This window comes from Zalophus californianus, chromosome 7 (genome assembly GCF_009762305.2).
Source record: "Zalophus californianus isolate mZalCal1 chromosome 7, mZalCal1.pri.v2, whole genome shotgun sequence".
In the NCBI taxonomy this organism is placed as follows: domain Eukaryota; kingdom Metazoa; phylum Chordata; class Mammalia; order Carnivora; family Otariidae; genus Zalophus; species Zalophus californianus.
The window spans coordinates 96,896,023-96,919,129 of record NC_045601.1 but is presented as its reverse complement, the minus strand read 5'-3'; positions in this window follow the sequence as shown (position 1 = coordinate 96,919,129).

The window sequence follows — 23,107 nt, the reverse complement described above, 5'->3', positions numbered from 1 at the left end:
CCAGTGAATTCATGGGGCTCAAGCCAGGTGTTCTAATTAATTTCAACAGGTATTCTCAAACTTCCTTTTGCAAATTTGTTATCAAATAGGGCTTCTCTGTCTTGTCAGATTGTATACAATAACAGACACCATTTTTCCTCATGTCTAAAGAAGAAGCAATGGGTACAATTGCTTGACATGTGTGGGAATACGTAATGTTTTGTGACATTTGCTGCAGGACAGGTTGTGCCTGTTTCATGAAAGACCAGTGGAACATCCGGGCACTCAACCATTGCTCATTGACTGTCTTCCTAGCTGTTTGTTCAGCAGATCACCACTGAGCTCCATTATAAAAAAAAATCTGCCTCACTGTGTCTTTCTGTTCATGCCAATCTGAATTTGCCCTACTTCTGCCCTGAATTCAATACTCTGTTGGCCAACCCCATGACGTGTCAATACACCTGGGAGAAAATACCTTGAGCCTCTGTCCTACCTGTGATGAGTCTTCAACTCAGTTAACTTTAGTATGATGGAAAAAAAAAAAAAAAATGGACGATTGACCCTTCCCCAGCCAATTAGCATTGCATAGAGCAGGGGCTCTCGAAGTGTGTTCTTGGGAACTTGGCAGAAATGCAAATCTTGAGCCTCACGCCAAATATACTGAATCAGAAACTCTGAAAGTAGGGCTCAGAGCTCAACAGCCTGTGGTTTACAAGCCCTTCAGGTGATTCTGATGAACAGTCGGAGTGAGAACCCCCTGACAGAGAAACATTTGTTAACTCATTCTTTTGGTCACTTCTTGATAAACATTTATTATTTCCCACTATGGTCCAGGCACTGCCAGGGATAGCAAGGTGCTGGAGGCAGAAAGAAAGTAAAACAGGATCCCTTAATGGGGTTGTTCTAGGGCTCAAAGCTGCAACATTGTTTCTAATACGCACACTTCCTGGATCAGAGCTGGTGACCAAAAGAATGAGAGCAATTGATTAATTTGATTGGCTCAGCCCAAAATTAACAACAAAGCTATAACATTGCACCAAAAAAATTCTTTTCCAAGAAGGAAGACAAAACGCTTTTTTGATTTACAGTAGGAGAAAGAAATGTCCAAGGACTAACATGTAGGATTGCACTGCACATAGTTTCATCAGTGAGAATATGGAAGTAAATATTTCTCAGAGGACCGTCTTCCATTTTATAATGTGTAACATTTTATGTCTTATTTTATATATGTGAATTTATGTGTATACCTACACCGCCGCCCCCCCCCCCCCCCCCCGCCACATTCTACTTTTAAATAGTAGGCACTGTAAGGATCAGAAACGTTGCTTTGGGCCACACATTTTTTTTTAGGTTTTATTTATTTATGAGAGAGAGAAAGAGAGAGAGAGAAAGCACATGGGGGGGAGGGTCAGAGGGAGAAGCAGACTCCCCGCTGAGCGGGGAGCCCGATGCGGGACTCCATCCAGGGACTCCAGGATCATGACCTGAGCCGAAGGCAGTCGCTTAACCAACTGAGCCACCCAGGCGCCCCGGGCCACACATTTAGTTGGTGACAAATCAGGGTCTAGAACAGAGACATTGGAACTCAACAATGATTCCTAGATCAGTGCTTTTCAAATAATATGCCTCTCTGTCCTAACCCTCCACCCATGGACATTCACAAATGAGAAAATATGTCATGCTTCTGAAATAAAGATATCAGTTGCTCAGGGAGCTCTTATCAGTTTTAGCAATTAAGGTTCTAAAGCAATATCTTATTTGATAACTTTTTTTCTGCTCAAAAGTTTAAAAACTGCACTGCTATGTTGCCTTGATTAGGGGAGATTGCTATGTGCCCTGGGTTGAAATTAATTTTGGCTTAGAGCTTTTAAAAAAATAGTGACCAAAGACATTCACATGTGTGAGTCCATTCATAAAGGCAGTTACTTAAAATGGGACTGGAAGAGGGTAGCTATTGTTCTGCCACTTCTTTTCAGTACTCATGAACCCTCAGCATTCTATTTTTTAATTTTATTTCATTTATTTATTTGAGAGAAAGAGAGAGAGAGAGAAAGCAAGCAAGCAGGGGGAGCGGCAGGCAGAGGGAGAAGCAGGCTCCTCCTAGAGCGGGTAGCCTGATGCAGGACTTGATCCCAGGACCCTGGGATCATGACCTGAGTTGAAGGCAGATGCTTAACCAACTGAGCCACCCAGGGATCACCTCCCTTCAGCATTCTAAATGCACTGAAATCTTCTGGAAGTCTGCTGTTATACTCCCATGTGTAGAAGATGTTCTCTTCTAGAGTAGGAAGGCTGAAGGAGGCAGAGGAGGGGAAGGCTGGTGACTGCACTGCAGAGGAGATCAGAGTCAACCACTCTACTTTCTGTCCCTAGACACTAGGTTGCAGGAAACAGGTGATCTGCAAAAATTATAGTTTCTTTTCTTTCTTTCTTTGTTTGACTCATCCCAAGTACTGAGAACGGGTAAACATGCTTTACCCACGAAAAAAAAGGAAACTGACTTTTCAGAACAAATTTCCTTGGTTGTTTCAAGTGCTATTCATGCAGCTTTCAAAACAAGTTACAACTACTATTAAAAATAGCTTGTTATGTTTTGCTTTAAGTGCTAAGCTTTTGAATATGTAAGTTGCTACATTGGCCCGAAGTAAATCCCAAACTTCAGAAGGCTCCTTATAACTTTTCCACTTTCTGTAAGTCTGCTTGAAACTTTTACTGTGATTTCCATTTACTTAGCTTTCAGTTCATAACAAACACATTTCTGTTGGAGGTTCTGTTTGTGTGGCAGGGTAGAGTGTGCTGTGTCAGGAATAACAGGACCTCAGTTAAGTGAGCATGAGACAGGCATACACTCTCTACAAGCAGTCTTACTTAACCGTCAAAACAACACTACAGTAGCTAAAGCCTTGTTTAATGCATTTTGCTGATGACCCAACCAAAACATTCCCAAGTAACTGTCCCAAGGTGAAACATTTAGTAAGTGACCATGCTCTCTGAAACCAGCTCTGTGTGGTACAAATTCAATGTACTTAACAATTGTAATATCCATTCCAAATGTTGTTGAGTGATATAGCCAGAAGATCAATAATCGAGGGAATAATAAGGGCAAGTGACAGTTTTTCCATAATTCATTTTTATAGTGTAATCAGGTATTTATTGTGCAACAAATAAATGGGAGATTCAAGAATGAACAAGAGCTCATCCTTCAAGATCCTGCATTGTCTGATATAACAGCTAGTCACCTGTGATTATTTAAATTTAAATTAATTAAAATTAAATAATGTGTAAAATTTCATTCCTCAATCATACTAGCCACATTTAAGAGTTCAGTAATGACATGTGGCTAAAGGGTCCCATATTGGACAGTACAGAAACAGAACATTTCCATCATAGCAAAATTCTGTTAGCACTGATGAGTTGGAACTCTGTGTAATGAACTATATGAATAAAACTATGCAAACTAAGACAATTTCCTTTTTGCTTTTACATAGTTGAGGAGAGATATTCACTCTTTGCAGTATTGAAATTGTACCAAGTTTATTAATTAAACCTTCAAAGTCAACACTGTGGTAAAGAACAACATGACTAAATGTACTCCATTTAAAAGAAGCTGTAGATGCATGCTAGAATTCAGGGCAGGCAATTAGAATTACAATACAAGTCCTCCTAGTAAAATTAATGGTGAAGCACATTGAAAACCAATCCCTCCTGTATATTGCAATAGGTGTGTGTGTGTGTGTGTGTGTGTGTGTGTGTGTGTGTGTGTGTGAGATCTTCTTTGTAAAAGTTCATCAAAAACAAGTTCATCTCAAAGTATTCTAAGTTAAGGACATTTCTCTAAACTGATCTTACACAGCCATACAGGGCTAAAAGCAGCCAGGAGATAGCAAATCCAACAATTACTTAATTGGGAAACTGAAGGGCATAAAATCAAATCCAAATATGTGATCTCTGCTGTTGCAGTTTCTAGTGCTATACTTTAGGGAACTTTCTTCTCTAAACTTGAATTTCTCTTGCTCTTTGGTGCATGATGGCTGGTCAATTTGATCAGAAGTTCATTTTTAAGGCATATTTTGAAACTTAGGTTTTATTTAGATATTTTCCCCGGTCAGTATATGAAATGGGGAAAAAATTGTGCTACACAGAGCAGATAGCTCTATTATAATGAGAGGTCATTTAGGTTTTATGGCTATTTTTTGCTACTAATAAACTATGAAGTAGTAGCTGGGTGAAATGAGAATGAAAAGGTTAGAGCCAGGGAATGCTTCCTGGCTCCACCTACCACTGGAATCAGAGGTGCCATGTTCATCTCTGCTTAGGTTTTTTTTTTTTTTAATAGGCTCCTAAGCAAAGGCTTGGAAGAGAAGTCTCAACTCTGCCTTTGAATGTATGTGATATATATAAGCAAAATAAGTTCGCCTAAACATACATGTGATTTCAGCTTATGTTTGAATGGGCCTGCGTGGAAACATGGAAGGTGCTCTACCTATGTTTCTTCCTGCTCAGGTTGCCAATTCATCTCAACGTCTCTGTACCAGGTCGTGAGAGTTACTGACAAACTAGGTCAGTGTTGCTGATGCTCAGCAATGGAGGCTTGAACATCTTGGAGTAAGGTCAGAGTAGAGGTCACATGCGGGCAGTTCGCTAGCCAAGCAAGGGGCTGTTGTGGTTTGTTTGGTCAGCACCATGGGTTTTTGTTGTGCTGTTCTGCTTGTAGAAATCTCCTGTTTTCAATTCATATGAGTAGCTTTAGCAGAGAACAGACTCTTCATTTAGACGTACATCCCTCCTTCCCCACCATTTTCACCCTAGCCACTTCATGCATTTGTAGAGCTTACCTAGTCCCTGAGGCATTTGAGTTTGCAATCCCTGAAGCCTGACACAGAGATTTATGAGCCAATAATGTATTTGCTTGAAAATGACAGTATTTATGTATACATACTAAACAACTGTGGTAAAAATTTTAAGAATTGAAAATATCCTATATAAATGTGTTTATAATCATCACAACATATTAAACATCAAAAGTTATAGCAAGTTTAAGACATACCAAATTCATGCAAACTAGATTTAAGCCAGAAATCCTTGAGCAAGCCAGGTCTCTGCATGGAGATGATTAGGTGTCTTCATTTACTGCTTCCATCACTTTACTGTCATTCCCTGCCTATCATCCTATTAAAGGATGCCTCAGGAGACATTAGACTCTGCCCTCTGACTCAGCATCAAATAACAGTCATTTCTATTAAGGCTTTGCTATCTCCTCTACATATTATTATAACTCCCCTTCTCTGAGTCCTTCCCTGAGTTCTTTTCCTGGTGACACATTGCTCACATTCCTTCATATTTTCCCTTCTCCAGCTGGCTGCTCTTCTTGCTTCTGCAGTCAAGTGGTTTTCTATTCACAGCCTGCTCACACTTCTGTCTTCACACACGTTTTCCGCTGTGCCTGTCACTTCCTGTCCCTGGGTTCATCTCCACAGCCGTCCTCTAGCTATGTGGACTGGTGCTAAGGTTCTTATCTTCACTCTTTACACCATCGAGAGGCTGTTTATTCATCTTTCTAGCTGGACAACCATTACTTCCTGATTCCTCTTCTTTCAGCCTCCAGGAATACAAAACAAGAAGATATTTTTGGTCCCAGAAGCAGTCCTGTGACTGAGAAGAATAGGAGAGCAAATACAATGCATAAGGGTAATGGAGTGAATAGCAACATATGGCCTCTATCTGCAAGGAGCATTGTGTATTAGCCCAACGACTTCACTAGTAGAAAATTTGAAAAATTTCCAGTTTGGTCTATTTAATAAACTTAGCTACTTTACAGGAAAAAGTAATATGACTAAGTGGAGGACAAAATTTCTTTTGATTCTTGTAGATAAACCATATTTCCTGGTTCCTTAGTTCTATGATGCTCCTCTTTTGTAATAGGTAATGCATTATTCCTAAATTGTTAATAAGAGATGCTTACTCATTAGCTGAAATATTTTTATGTCTTTGTTCCTTTTGTTTATTAGTTTCTTCTGCATTGAGATCAAATTGCTTCATGCTAACAGTCATATTCTCCACATTTTTTTTCACTAGACTACAGCACAAAACTATATTAGTGTTAACAGAATTTCAGATTATGTTTCTAATTCTAAGTAAAGAATACATATTGGCTAATATCTATGAACCTCAGATTCGTGAATCATAACATGTTTATGTCTTAATCTAATTTTTATAGTTTTGTTTATTTAATGGGTTGCTATTGTCTCAGCTCAGAGTCATTTGTAACTTTAACCTAGTAACCAGGAAAGAAGTAAAGAAATTGCTGTGCAAATTCCAGGCAGCATCATTTATAATAATTTCTACCCTCAAAGCACATTCTATTGTGTGTAACTTTGTATTTATAACCTTACCACGATTGTTCCTGAGGGTTAGCTCAGCCGCTCAATGTAGGGTGTGCAGAAAACCTGTACACCTGTGACCCATAGCTGCAGTGTAAGCATTCTAACACCAGGTGGCACTATTGGTAATTTATAGCTGATCAGTCTTGGGTCACTCTGGTAACCTTCAAGAAATTCCGAAACATCCTGTTACCCTACTGTTCCTTTAAAAAAAAATCACGAAACATCACATTTTTATTTGCTTTATGGTATCTGTTAAGTACCCACCAAAAACTACCTATTCATTTAGAACACCGTGCTCTACAACAACCATGTTTATCAGTTTACCCTAACTTACTGTTTAACCAATGATATTGTTGCCATGAATTCCTTTTAACTTACGTTATCTACTCACATCTCCTATAGTTCCCTTTATTTGGATATCTGCATCTCTCTGTATCTCTCCGTTATGTTTTCCAGCATTATTCCCTATGAACATATAAGAATACCACTAGAATTATTTTTAAGTTAATAGAATTGAGCTATCTTCTCATATTTCTTGACGTAGTGCATTTTCTCTAAGCTCTTTCTTTTTTACAACTCTACTTTCTCCCCCACCTTAATTCCACATCCAGTATTTAATTAAACTGAGCCGAACTGATTATAAAACAATCATTCCTTTCCTCTTTTCTATACTTGAATGGTCCAATAGGCAGAAGCCTTTGAGGGAGATTCCCAACTGACTAGGACAAGCCTGGGCAGTTTAATGGCCTTACTGAGAATACAATGGGGTAATTGTTTAATAAGTCTACCACTGGGCGTCAAAAGCTGTCAATCAACCTGGCTTTCATAGACAGTATTGAAATTTACTCTCTAAACATTAACCAATATAAATGACTTATTTTAAAATAATGCTCTCTCTAAGAGGCCAAGCTGTGAGAGTAGTACCAGACTTTGCCAAGCCTCACACATCAGGGAAACATGACAATGAACACAGAGCAGTGGGGGGGGGGGGGCGTTGAATGGCTCTTTATGTTCATACCATTATTGTATACTTAAAGCTTAGTTGCACTGATGGTGGTTGATAGCACTTTGAATAAAAGGTCAAGTTATAGCAAACAAACATGGACAGTGGACCTGAAGACGCACATTGACTTGTCCCTTCACATGAAGACTGGCTGGTTCTTTGTACACAGGTTCAATGGTGAAGAAAGATGTACAGAGATAAACAATAGATTGATGAAGTAAAATCAATTTTAAAAAGTTGCTGATTTCTCTCTTTTATTACCTCTCTATTCCATGGTTGTCAGAAGAAGAATAACGTCAAATATCCAACTTATAGGATAGTGTGTTCTTTGAATCCAGGGAGAAATCAGTGTTTGTTTTGGTTGATGCTCAATAGCTGATTAGCCTTAAACAATTTGGTAAGAACACGAACAGAGACCTTCTTTCCTTGATATTTTCTCTGAGGCCTCATAAGACCCAAGCTTCTCAAAATTTCTAGAAAAATTCACAGCAGTTTTAGATTCCAATACCTGGGCACTAAATGCCTTCTTTTTCTATTTGCATTGATCTGAGCTTAAAAATTGTATCCGATTTATGTCATTGAATATGATAATAGTAATGGCTGATAGTTCCTGATGGCTTCCTATATGCTTAATCATTTATTCCCAGTATTTTCGTAAGTTATTTAATCTTTTCAAAAAAACCTATCTTGGTGATCTCTACTTTCACAGTTCACAAAATTGAGACTGAGATAAGTAAATAATAGATTAAATATAGTATGTGTCAACATTTTCTAATAAATTAAATGAAATACCTTCAGGATGGAAAGTTTAAACTCTGATTGATTTGCAGAGACCAGGGAGAACATAAGCTTAATTTGGGAAAGAAAATAGAGAAGTCTGATTCCCTGGAAAAATAACTTTCACGGAAATAGACACTGAATTTAAAACATGCAGAAGACCACTTTAATCCTCTGAAATTTAGAGAAGTAGCTTTTTTTTAATAAATATGGATCCCAACTAAAAATTAAAACACTTCCCATCATGCCCAAATATTCACACAAATACACACATATTTATGAAAATGTTCTTATTACATGATACATATTCTTACTATATGTGATAAAATTTGATATTTCTTGTCTATTCTGTATTTTAAGTGCTTTTAACGGGACTTAAATTGATTTCATAAACTACCAATGCATTATAACCTGCATTTGAGAAATAAGCTGGTTTTATACCAAAAGGCAAATAATATCAAGATCCAAGTACGTATAAAGAGTTATTTTACACTTCACTACACTCTGATGTCTTCTCCTAGATGTGAGTAATTCATGATAGAAATAAAGAAAATTCTCTGTCATGCTATTTCTTGACTACACTTCTGAACCAGTTGTGAATTTCCCTGTGGAAATGTAGAACTGTCATCGTGTGACCCTTTTGGTAATGGGCAGCACTAAACTTCAAATGTCTGGTTGCTGATCACTGAAGGCGAGATTCAAGAGATAGAGGGAATCCAAACATTAGAATGGCAAGAGAAAGAGGAGAATTGAAAAGAAGATAAAAAGGAGTGGATTGGGTAAAAGAGCATCAGGAGTTTCCAACTTGGGCCCACAGAGCCTTTGATAGTGCAGATGAGAGGGCAGGAAGGGCTGGCCCAGGAGAGACAGTGGGTGGACAGATGAACAATAGATTATTCAGAGGTGTGGCTAATTTGGGATTGATTCTGATGAGTACCCAGAAATGGAATCCAATGGATCACTGCTGATGGACCTCAGCAGAGGGAGACTCCAGAGAGTGGTGATGCTCAATGTGAGACAAACAATGACATTGTGGATCTGAAGCAGTGGTTTCAAGATACCGTGTACATAAGAATTACCTGGGTGAGTCTGTTAAAATTCAGATGCCTAAGTGGCATCTCCATAAATTCTGATTATGTAGAGGATTCCTTGCATTTTAAGAAGGACCTAGCCTATCAATGCCTTGAGAAATGCTGCTTTAGCACTCAGAAAACATCCAAATGGAAAAAGAGAAATGATGACAGTAGACCAAGATAAGAATTTGGCAGATTCTGTAAGTTTTTGAAAAGACTAAATATCAGTGGAATCTCTTTTTCTCAAGGCTTACTAGGCAGACGGGATGCCAGGTCTTGAGCTGCAAACGTGATCCTGCAGAATGATGTTTCCAAGTCCAAGAATAGCCTTCCTGCTACGTAGGTAGAACTGGCTCAGAAACTCAGACTAGCCTCCTAGGTGATAGACATTGTGATTATATAGGACTGGATCCTGTAAAAACATAAGTCTTATGAAAACCGAAAAGAATGACTTCTTGGGGCACAGGACAAAATTTAGGGAAAACTCCAGATTACCCCAAAGGTAGAGATAGAACAAAAGTAGGGCTCTCTGGGGCTGGAAGAGAAGGAGAACAAGGGTTTTCTAAGGTAGCAAAGTGCCATGATAGACTTTTACTCATTTTGTCATTTCTCACCTCTATATGATTTGCCTTTTTAAATCCTCACTTCAAAATTATCAACAATCACCATCAACAAATGCACAGTGAATGCTTTGTTTTACTCTATTACTTGATGGGACTAGGTAGTTAAAATTTAGCAAATATCTTGGGTTGCACTTAACCACAAAGCCCTTATAGGATTACTAGTAGATAGCATATGATTTGGAGTCAGACTGAGTTTGAATTTGCACTCATCTATTTTCAGTTATCTGACCATGGGCAAATTACTTGACCTGGACAGATCCTAATTTTTATTTATGTAACATTGGAATAATATGAAATATTCAGGCCATATGATAAGAATTAAATGAGACAAAGCATGTATTTTGCACGTGTCTTTTCTTCTTCTTCTTCTTTTAGAGAGAGAGAGAGAGAGAGAGAGCAAGTGCACACACGAGTTGGGGGCAGGGAGGGGCAGAAGGAGAGAGAGAATCTTAAGCAAGCTCCGCGCCCAGTGGGGAGTCTGACACAGGGCTTCATCTCTTGACCCTGAGATTGTGAACTGAGCTGAAATCAAGAGTCCAATGCTTAACCAACTGAGCCACCCAGGCACCCCACACATTTTTCTTCTTATATGAAGAGCTCAATAAAGATTAGCTGTGATCATTACAAATAATCTGGGAGTATACTTTTATGAGCAATCTGAGACTAAAGTAGAAAGTAATTACAATTTACTAAATATCTGATCTGGGTCTGGCACTATATTTGGCACTCAACATATATAATGTCTAATTCTCATAGTAATACGGCAAGGAAAATGTATTAATTCCATCTTTCAGATGAAGAAATTGAAGCTTAAGAGGTTGGCGACTGAAAAGCCACCGAGCTAGAAGTGAGTTGCACTGAAATGCTTTATCATTAATATCTACCCCTAAATTTGGCATTTTCTTACTAAGTTTCATTAGTGCGTCTGCTGCCTTCCAATATGATGCCTTCTCCTTTGTCTTAGTCCTTATCCAGGTATGTACATGCTCTAAGACACCAGTAGAGAAAAATGTACTATCATTCCCATCTGTAAGGTGAGATAAGGTGTGAAGGGAGAAAGAACCTTCTCTTTTCTGAGCTTCCTCAAAGGTAAATCCAGAATACAGATCACCCATTTATAAGAATGAGAATGGTTCAACAGAACCTGCTAGATGTTAAAGATTTAAAGTTATTTCCATAAATTCAATACTGCATTACTTAAGCATGAGAGTGTGGAGAACAGTGACATAATTAGAAAAGATCTCTGCAGGTGGATGAATTTCTGAGAGGAGTTACAATCTAAATTGCCACACCTACTCTACCTGGGTTTTCTTGGCATTGCTGCAAAAACAAATATGAAAACAAACAAAAACAACACCTTATCTGTTTTCTTGTGGGAAGGAGGGGCCAGAACTTCAAGTCTAGTCTTAGGAAAGTTTGCCTCACCTGATCTGGGTTACGTAGAGTTCATATGATCATAACCTACTTTAAGTGAGATTTGGAAATCCACTCTCCTGGTCATTTGAGCACAATATGGGAGCCAACATTTTCTTTTCTCTTTTCAAGTTCTTCTCTACATGAATGAACAAGTGATCTGGGTGCAGTTTTGATGATTATTTTTGGAGTTTGGAGCCAAGAGAGAGGTGTAGCATTGCAGCCTGGCTTTCTTGCCTACTTCTAAAGGAATTAGGGAGACATGCCAGTTTCACTGAATTTTAGTCCAAGGATTCTTGCAAAACAACACATTACAAATGTCTGCCTCTTTTTAAAAGAGCATCATTTGCAGAATATGTCTTCATGTTAATGTCAGTAGTTTCAAGAATTTAGGAAAACTAAACTTACTTTCTCTGATGTGTTATGGAAATTTAGGATTGGAAATTTTTAAAGGTCATGCAGAGTTATCCATTCTAAACCTTTTTCAAGGAAAAAGACTCTCCATTGTTGAATGTTCTTATCTTCTATGTATCTTTGCCTTGAACTGAAATTTGTTAGATATTCTCATCACAGGATTCTCTGTCGCTCTAATTCTAGGAAAGAGTAAGTTTCCTATGTGAATGACAGCGAGAATTACTACTTCCTTTAAGAGTAAGTGAAAACAGAGCAGGTTATCAATTCACAATACAATTTTGCTTTCTCCCCTTGCTTCTCAGCTCAAAACTGAACTTCATACACTAATAGAAAGCAGCTACTACATTAAGCTCCTTCAAAAGCTTTTTCACATCTCTTGAATCAAAACTCTGCTTTCACAAGCTGAGTAGGGTGATTGTGGCTGGCATGTAATCGATGTATTGAAGGCTGAAGTTCTTTTTCCATAACACAAACCCAGCGTGTATAGCTGTGGCTAAGCCTCCATTACTCTCTCCTACTGAGGTGTCTCAAGCCCAATTCGTAGGGGACCTCCTTCAGCACTGTCTGAGTTTCTACATTCTTATGAGTTTTAGACTTTCATCCCCAATTGTCAGAAAAAAAATATTTCTATCAGCTGTGGACACTTGCCCTTCAAACCCACACACAAAATGAGCTGTAGCATTTTGCATGGGTAACTGCTAGCAGAACGTCTGCTGAATGGTAGCACTTTTGATTACTGCTGACTTGAGTCAGAATGTACATCGATGACCTACCTCCGCCTTAAGAGTTGCAAGCTGTCTTAATCCCAGGGTATTCACCAATCCTATCATACCACTTATAATGAGCAGTGACCTCAGGAGAGAATTATGTGACACTGAACAAATAATGCCTATTTGGGAAATTGTTTAAACAAGTATTCACATGAGAGGTTCTTGACCCAGAGGGATTTTTACTATGTGGACTCATTTCTTTGAGGGCAAGTAATTACTTTCCAAGACGAATGTTATTAGAGATGATCTGCAAAGACATGTTTAGAGTTTTATCTCAAATTCATCAGGACTAGTCCTTCCCCGGCTGCATCAAGTTATTCTTCTCTACTGGAAAGCTTCTGAGGGAGCTTACTTGCTTTGTCCAGTTCCTGCCAGGCTGTTGCATATGTACTCAAAAATATGCTCCAAGGACAACACGTGAGAAAAATGGAAAATCCTTGGTTCAATACTTTAGTGTGTTCAGTTAATACACCGTATGTTGTGGCTTTTTTATTAGCTAATGTTTCAAAAGAGGATAGAAGGTATCATATTTTATGTAATTGCATTGATGGAAAACTGCAAAGCTGAATAGATTTGGGATTTTTAGAGTTAGAAATATGTGTTAAAAATCTCTGGTCTGGCCTTGGGTCTCCATTTATTAGTTGTATGACCTTGGGTAGTCACATAACCTCCCTACGTCTAATTTTTTCTTTTCTGTCAAGTGCAATTTATAATAAATTTCATTTACCTCATAGAGTTATTATGGATAACCCATGATATAATGTTTCTAAAACATTGAGAAATAGCAAAGTTCCATAATTATTGGTAGGGTAAAACTCCTCATTTTACACATGAGAAAAATGAAACCCAGAAAAGTTGGTGGTAGGGCTGGGACTAATATCTGAGACTCTTAATGAAATTGATGTAACAGATGAATATATATTCCCTAATCTGGACTTTGAGGTGATTATAAGGTCTCAGATTTTTCATTCAATAAATAGTTCACTCAATATATTATTATATATTATCAACAGAAAAGAGAATGCTGTCCGATGGTTGTCCCCTGAAGGGATGACCAAGTGTGAATGACAGGTCTGCATAAATGGGGTAGGGGTTATATGAATATATAACTGCTCATTGAATGATATTACCGGAGAGTGATAGTTTTCATTAACCTGAGAATGGCTACCCAGCCAATTCTTTGGGGTGGGAGAGTCTACAGATCCCTGGAAGTTTCCTCTCACATTAGGACTTATCGGGTAGCCATCCAGAGGAAGAGAATCATGCAGTGTTATACCTGAAGAGACAGGGTGAAGAAAGCTCAGACATCTTGAAGGATTGCAGGTAGTATTTTTAATGTTTGGTGGGTATCTATAAGTGATTCTTCTTACCAAAGTATGACCTGCCACTAAACTAAGTGACCATGTGGCATTTGAAAGTTAGTTAAGCATTTCATAATGTCAAGTTCTTCAGCTGCAAAGTGAGGACAATAATTTTCCTACCTGACTCAAATGAAATAATATTTGTGAAAGTGCTTTAGACACTATAATATGATATAAATTTAAGGAGAATTTTTATACCAAAGCACCTCTGTTGTTAGGAAATTTCACTTTCTTGCTTAATGTTTTATTCTCCCTTAAAAATAACAAAAAATATCTCTGTTGGGATGTTTTCTTTTAATATCCTGTCTGAACATCTTGAAGAGTTTCTCTACTTTCCTTAAAGCAACATCAAGAACATTACAAGGTGGAGAGGCCTCCAGAATGAAAGATTATGATGTCAATGTTTCTATTGATTTTATCCTACTAACAGGAAGGATTACAGTCTCTTGGAAATGCTTGTGCTATGACCTGGTCTGTAAATTATTTTTAATAGTCTATATTAAAAGTAACTTCCTGAAATACTAGTGGCAAGGTGTGAGGAGCTATGTTTCTGCATGAAAATATCAAAGGAAATGGAAAATGGCAGTCATGGAAAGTGAAGAAATATGATTTAAAATTGCTGGTCATTCTTAAAGAGTGTATTTCCTTTTGTAAAGTTTGTATAGGTAGGGTTCCTGCCAAGGCTGTTGGACAAGCAACCAATGCTAGCCCTCCGCCATGTGTTCAATGGCTGTAAGTATGATGCCCATATACCAAATGTCAAATTGGTGTTCCATCAGAAATGATTATCAAGCCACTACATTATTTTATTTCCCTTCTTTCTTTGACACAATGAATTCCAACTCTAAGGGCTGTTTCATTTATTCATTCAACAGATATCTACCATATAAATGCCATACAACTATTTTCTCAAGAAACTTAGAGTTGAATAGAGAGGCCATCTAAACACTTAAGTGTGGATAATAAATACCAGAAGGGAATTACAAAATAACAAAGTATATTAAGATAAGAAGAAGTATTTAGAGGCAATAGTGCTTGGGTTGGGCCTCAAAGGATGGAGAAGACCCTAATAAGTAAAGACAAAGGAAAATAAAACAGATGTTTAGCAAGACACAAAAAGGTATAAAACGGAAGGAGGATGTAGTGTCGTTCGTGAGCAAATACTAATCTTGTTTAGCCAATAATATGGAGTGGAATATAGGGCCTAAGTGTGGCTGGTTTGGTCTGTAATTAGGTGTGGAAGGTTTTGAGCATGAGCCTACTGATTTGCACTTGAACTAGAATAAAATGCAGGGCCACTGCTCCTATTAAACCATAGTGTTGAGATAACCAAATGATGCATTTGCAAAGATCAGAGGGATTCATCTGTCAGTACCTACAGGCTTGGGCCTGATATCTATTTCAACAGTGGAAAGATATTATGTGGTTGTGAGTGGGACAGAAAAATAGATAATTTTACAATGAGGAACATAATCCAAACCCTATGTATCTGATGGAAGCCCTGAGCTCCCCATTGCCATCTGGGGAAAGTGACTTGAAAGACAATGAAGCAATAGCCTGCTTCAGCTCTAAGACTCTCCACAAATATTTGTCAGATAAGGGACACGGAGATTACCCATAAGGAGAAAAGAAATCCTTTATTTCAAAAACAGGTGTTCTCAAAAAGAAGGAAGTAGAAGTGGGGCTATAGAAGGAGGTCATATGTATAACAATTTTTTTTAGAAAATAAAAACCATACCCTGCTGTTTCTCTCACTTCTATCCTACTTCCATTTGAGAATAACATATAAAACAAAGGCTTCCACACCAGAAAGTTCCATGAAGCTCCTGTCACAACACTAAAAATATATATCAAAGCAGAGGAAGAAAAGTAACTTCCACAAAGGACAAATAGTATGAGTGAAAGGGACCAGAAAGCTTCAGTCACAGAAAGTGAAGGATCAAAAAAATCTACTCTTAATCGTGAAATTCTAAAGTGCATGGCTAATATGCCTGAAGACTTGTTTGTTACTTGGCCTCCAGGAATCAATCCCTGGAGTACTCTACGAAAGCCTTAATAAGAAAGGATTAGGACAATTAAAAAAATATAATTCTTTCAGACCAAGAGTTCTCTACACCCTCAGAGTTGCACAGACTGACAACATTCAGAGGCTCATGAAGAATATTAAGAGCCATATGTCACTATGAATCAAAACTAATATGTTCTCCATGAGAAAGGGAGCCATAACCTCATTTTTCTTGGAATCGCTGTTAATAGAAGGAAGGGACGAATGTTTATTCAGTGAGAAGAATTTAAAAAAGGATTATCACATGCTTACTGGGTATTAGGCACTCTGAGCTTTTACAAAAGTCATTTCCTTTATTCCTCATGGTAACTCTGTTGCAGATATGAAATATGAAAATAAGAAACTTATTTCAAGTCAACCTGGGCATGAAGAAACAGATCCAGGATCTGTCTATAGATATCAGTGCTCCTATTTCTCTGCTGTGTCCCAAGTACTTAGTCAACAAATATTTACTGAATGCCTACTATGTGTGAAGCGCTGGAAACGCACTACTGAACAAGGCAATGATCTCCCTCTCATCATGAGTTCCACCATCTAGACAGGCAGGTAAACAAATCTATAATAAAATATGAGTTAAAGAAAACTGCTGTGAAGAAATACAAAGGAAACAGAGCAACAAGGTTAAGGGTGGGTAATCTATGAGAGAGCTAATCAAGCAAGGCATCTGTGAGGAGGTGGTATTTCGGAGAATATCTGAATGCATGAGGCAGTGAGACAAGGACTCTGCTAAAAGTGAATCCCAGGCAGAGGGAACAGCAAGTGCAAAGGCAGGGAGGCAAGAATGAGCTTGACATCTTTAAAAAAATAACAAGACAGTATGAGCAGAGGGTTTTTAGAAGAAAAAATTTTCCTACAGCATCAATATATAGATGGTAGCTGAAGCCACATGTTTCATCATGTAGAGAGGGAGAGGAGAGAATATTGAAAGGATAGGTAAAGGAAGGTAAACTGGAAGCAGTTTGAAAGAATAAAGAGGTCAGTAAACTCTGCAGAGGGTGGTAACACTAGTGGAAGAAAGAGGAACAGTGTATTTCAGGAAGGACAAGATTAATCATGTTAAATACAGCTGAAAAGTAAGATGAAAATCAGAAGATCACCATTGGATTGATCAACATGGAAATCATTATTTTTGTGATTTTCCTGGAATCCAATGGAGGAAGAATAGCATTTTCAATAAATGGTGTTAAGATAATTGGACACTCATAAGCAAAAAAGAAGGAATTGACCTAAATTCACACCTTCTAAAAAATTAACTCAAAATGGATCATGAACTTATATATAAAATAAAGAACTATAAAACTTCTAGAAAAAAAAAAGAACAGAAGAAATTTGGGGGAAATCTAGGGAAGCAGACTTCTCAGATTTGACGCCAAAAGCATAATCCATAAAAGGAAAAATTGAAAAATTAGACCTCACTGAAATTAAAAACTTCTAATATGGGAAAGATCCTATTAACAGGATAAAAAGACAAATTACACATTGGAAGAAAATATTAGCAAATAACATATCTAAAAAAATTCTTTGTTGGAGAAGGTCATTGAGAGGACATGACTGCTAGTTGACCCAGGAGCTGGACCCGGGCAACTGGAGGCTCCTCACCCTCTCCCCTATCCTTAGAAGGTACATTCTGCCCACATTACAGCCGTGGGACCCATTCTAAGGACACGGTCTTGAGAACGCAAGGTGAGGTTGAGGCCATCTGGATGGTATTTGTGACTGAACTGTTAACATCTCTATATAAATTTCTAAGATTCAGGCAGGCACGTATGGAGATCTACTTGTCTTCCAGCCACCCTAGACAATCCTCCTATATATAAGCTCCCTTGTTTATGAAAACTGCCACCTACCAATACCAAGCAGAGGTAGTCCACCTCTTTGTTCTCTCTTTGCCTTCCATGTATGGGGGCCTGTTTTCAAACCAACAGTCTTATATTAATATATAAAGAACTCTCAAAATTCAATGGTAAAAAATAAAAATTCCCAATTTAAAAATGAGCAGAAATTCATTCTACCAAAAAAGAGATATGGGTGGTAGATAAACAAACAGATGAGCACACAAGAAGATGTTCAGTATGATTAGCTATCCAGAAAATGCAGATCAAGCCGTAATGATTTATCACTACACACCTAATAGAACAGCTAAGGTAAAAAAAAAAAAATATATATATATATATATATATATATATATATATCATACTTTTTTTATTAAGTACTTGTTAAGCACCAAGCATTTATTAACATCAGTGTTTATTGGCAGGTATTCAGTGTTAAGATATTGATATGGTTTTAAAAATGAACTTTTATCTGAAACAATTTTGCGTACATTATATTATTACTTTAAAATAAAGACAAACATTTAACATAATTAAACCATCTAATTTTCAAAACAATCACTACCTGGAAATATATTATAAAAATAATGTATCTAGCTAGAAAATATGGAAAGCAAGCATTAAAATCAATCAACACAATCTAATACATTTAAGCTATTCTGAAGTATTATCCTTACATTTTTGTCAGTGCCTCCTATTGTGTGCAGACCAAGTGTAGACAATGCTGACATGGTATGCTCAGTCATACACCCCACCACAATGGGAATGGGTTTTTTTATAGTTGTAAAATTTAAACATTTAATTACGTTGTGTTAAAATGCCCTGTGACATCGCATTACTATGTGTAGAGAAGACATTTAAAATAATCCTATATGCAATTTTTTAGTTTGGCAATGGATTTGGAGAAGAATGAAAACAATAGATGTTTTTAAGAAGTACTTTAAAAATATTTACAACTTACAATAGTTATTTTTTTCACTCTTTTATCATAAACATTGGTTGTTAACTTTTAACTTTTTTATTATGCCAGTGGCAAAGCATGGTAAAGTGTAAGGAATAATATAATAAACATACATGTACCTACCAACTAGTTTTGATACTTGTTATTTGTCAAATTTGTTTCACATATTTTAATTCTGAAAGAAGCATTAGAGATTCATCTGAAGCCCACTGAGTATACTTTCCCAATTTCATTACCCTCCCTTCTTCTCTCTGTAGACATAATCACTATCTTATGTTTGAAATTTAGCATGTTTTTATAAATGTACTTTAGATGTATATTTCTGTAAACCAAATATCGTAGTTTTTAGCAATGGTTTACATCCTTTTGAACTTTATATAAAGCACTGACACAAGTTCTTTCTGACTCATAATTATGTTTGCTATGTATCAATTGTCAGAGAAGTAGCTCTAACTCAGTTTTTTAGCTGTTAGGGTGGCCTTTTGTTTGAATATATTACAGTTTATTTATTTTCCTACTAACAGAAATTTAGTTTGTTTCCAATATAGGGTGAATAAGCAGTGCTACGTGGCTACAGATGAATTTGTGGGCCTAAAGTACATACTTCTGGGGTTTACAGTCTTTAAATTTATAAGATACCTCTTTAAAGTGGTTATCTCAGTTGACAGCCCAACCAGTAGTATTTGGGTGTTGTAATTTCTCCATATCATCACCAAGATTGGTATCGTATAACCATTTAACTTTTTACTAACCTGATGAGTGCGTAATGGTACTTTTTCTTACTGAGTTTTTGGAGTTCTTTATACTTCTTGAATATAATGCTTTTGTTAATTATGTAAAGGAGCATGGCTTATTTTTATACATTTTTATAATGTTTTAGACATTTTAATACATTTTTATAATGTTTAGGCCTTTTATGAATTATTTCAAATTTAAATTTTTAAAGAAATACAGTGTATTCAATTTGTATTAAGAAATTCTTTGTTGTGAAGACATCCAAACGGCCAATACACATGAAAAAGTGTTCAACATCACTCGGCATCAGAGAAATCCAAATCAAAACTTCAATGAGATACCACCTCACACCAGTCAGAATGGCTAAAATTAACAAGTCAGGAAACGACAGGTGTTGGCGAGGATGCGGAGAAAGGGGAACCCTCCTACACTGTTGGTGGGAATGCAAGCTGGTGCAGCCACTCTGGAAAACAGTGCGGAGGTTCCTCAAAAAGTTGAAAATAGAGCTACCCTATGACCCAGCAATTGCGCTACTGGGTATTTACCCCAAAGATACAAATGCAGTGATCCGAAGGGGCATGTGCACCCCAATGTTCATAGCAGCAATGTCCACAATAGCCAAACTATGGAAAGAGCCTAGATGTCCATCGACAGATGAATGGATAAAGAAGATGTGGTATATATATATATATATATATATATATATATATATATATATATATACAATGGAATATTATGCAGCCATCAAAAATGAAATATTGCCATTTGCAATAACGTGGATGGAACTAGAGGGTATTATGCTAAGTGAAATAAGTCAATCAGAGAAAGACAAGTATCATATGATCTCACTGATATGAGGAATTTGAGAAAAAAGACAGAGGATCCTAGGGGAAGGGAGGAAAAAATGAAACAAGATGAAACCAGAGAAGGAGACAAATCATAAGAGACTCTTAATCTCAGGAAACAAACTGAGGGTTGCTGGAGTGGTGGGGGGTGGGAGGGATGGGGTGGCTGGGTGATGGACATTTGGGAGGGTATGTGCTATGGTGAGCACTGTGAATTGTGCAAGGCTGAGGAATCATAGACCTGTACCCCTGAAACAAATAATACATTATATGTCAAAAAAAAAAAAAAAGAGGAAGAAGAAGAAGATAGTAGGAAGGGAAAAATGAAGGGGGAGAAATTGGAAGGGGAGATAAACCATGAGAGACTCTGGACTCTGAGAAACAAACTGAGGGTTTTAGAGGGGTGGGAGGTGGGGGTATGGGTTACCCCAGTGATTGGTATTAAGGAGGGCACGTACTGAATGGAGAACTGGGTGTTACATGCAATGAATCATGGAACACTACATCAAAAACTAATGATGTAATGTATGGTGACTAACAACATAATAAAATAAAATTTAAAAAAGAAATTCTTTGTTGTCTCAAGGTCATAGGTATTCCATAATTTCTTTTCAAGATTCCAAGTTGTGCCTTTTACATTTAAGTCTTTGTTCCACGTGGAATTGATTTCATTTGCTATGGCATAATGTTGGAATCAATTTTATATTTTTCCCATGGATAACTTATTTTCTTAGTACTATTTTTTTTTAAGATTTTATTTATTTGACAGAGAGAGACACAGCGAGAGAGGGAACGCAAGCAGGGGAAGCGGGAGAGGGAGAAGCAGGCTCTCCACGGAGCAGGGAGCCCAATGTGGGACTCGATCCCAGGACGCTGGGACCATGACCCGAGCCGAAGGCAGAAGCTCAATGACGGAGCCACCCAGGCACCCAGTACTATTTTTATTTTTATTTTTTTTAATTTTTTTATTGTACCCAGCACTATTTTTAAAATAGAATGTTCATTACTCAGTTTTCGCACATATCAAGCTTTCAAAACTTGCAAACATTAGAAATATTCTGCAGCATCGGTGGGGATTGTAGCACATCACTGGGAAGGGGGGGGGTTATACTTCATTTATCTTGTTTTCGATACCGTGCACTACATCAATTATTAAAACTTCAAAATAAAAGCTTATTCTCTGATAGTTCAACTCCTGCCATCCATTTCCTTTTTTCCACATTGTTTTGGCTTTGGCTCTTCCTGACGGATTTTACTATTCAGCTCATTATGACCTCATTACTCCTGCAGGGGCAAGGGTGTGGAGGGGGTCCTTCCAGTTTCCTACCTGATCTCCACTCCCACCCCAGTGCTTATCATTATCACAGGTACAAGTCCTCACTTCCAACAGGCCAGTGTGGAAGGGAAGGGGTGCCTCATCATGGCCAGGTAGGGATGGAAGTTCAGATTTCCCATGTGGTCTCCAAGGCCACAGCAGGGAGAGGGGGCCTTGTTATACCAGCAGGCAGGGATGAAAGTCCTGACTCAGTACTCGGTCTTCTCTGACATGATCTCAGCAACAGTGTTGAGTCCCTTTGCTACTACCTTGCAAAGATCTAAGTTGAGGCTTCCTACTCAGTCATTGCTGGCATGGCTGGAGTTGGAGCCAGTTTTTCTGTGGTGTTTGGCCGAAGTAGAGCAGTTGCTTAAAAGTGTTCTGTCATGCTAGTTTGCTGCTTTCCTGGTCTTTTAGCTAGACAGTCTGCACCTATTGGCTTTTCCAGATCACTGGCTCCTTGAGCTCAAAGTCTAGCATAAATGAGGCAAGAAGAAATTCCAGGGAACTCACCACCATGTTCTTCTTTAGGTCATGATGTTCTGAGTTTGTGTTATATATAATATCCAGAATTGTTGGTTGTACTTAGTGGAAGGAAAAACTGTACTTCGCAGGAAAATTACGGCATTATAATTACGACATCTTCTTGGACTATTTTACATTTTTTAAGTAGTCCTAATTGATATAAAGAAATCCATGGATTTTTGTACAACGTTCTTGTATGTAGTATATTAATGAATGCTCTTTATAGTTCCCAGAAATTGTCTGTGAATTCAAATGGAATCTTTGATCAGTGGAAAATTATATCATCTACAAATATGGAGAGATTTATGACTCATTTTCTTGTTTATTTCACTAGCTATGGCATGTGATAGTAGGTTGGATGGAAGTGATTTTAATTGACATTCTTATCTTATTCCTTAATTTAATAAAAAATGGGACTAAAATTTTACCATTGAGGATGACGATTACTTATGTTTTTTATAAGTAGAGTTATCCAGTGAAGTTTTTATAATAAGGGCTTTTTTATGATAAATGAGTGTAGATTTTATTTTTGCTGATGTATTACATTAGTAGACTTTCTAGAATAAAACTAATAAAACTGTTTATATTGTGCCGAACCATCTTCAAGTACATTACTCAATATTCATATGTTTCATCTTTAATTTTTCTTATGTGTCTTTGTTCCAAATAATAAGAATTTTAAAAAATATTGGTTACCATGGAGGTTTGTAAAAATTCACTTTGAAAGTCTCTAGGCATGTTGCCTTTTGGCAGAGGAGTTTGATCTCACTTTGTTATCTTTGGTAATGTGATTTTCTATGTGTTTTTTCCATATCCTTTGCTATATATCCATTCACCAACTTTATTAATTATACTATTCAGATACTCTTCTGCTGCTCTCTTATTATTAAAAGTAAAGTCTCCCACATTCACTCTGTTTCTTTAAAGTTTTCATTAAGGCAATTTCTCATGGTTGCTCCTCCATATACTTCTTTTTTTTTTTACAATTTTATTTTTTTAAATTTTTTTATGTTAATGACCATACATTATTACA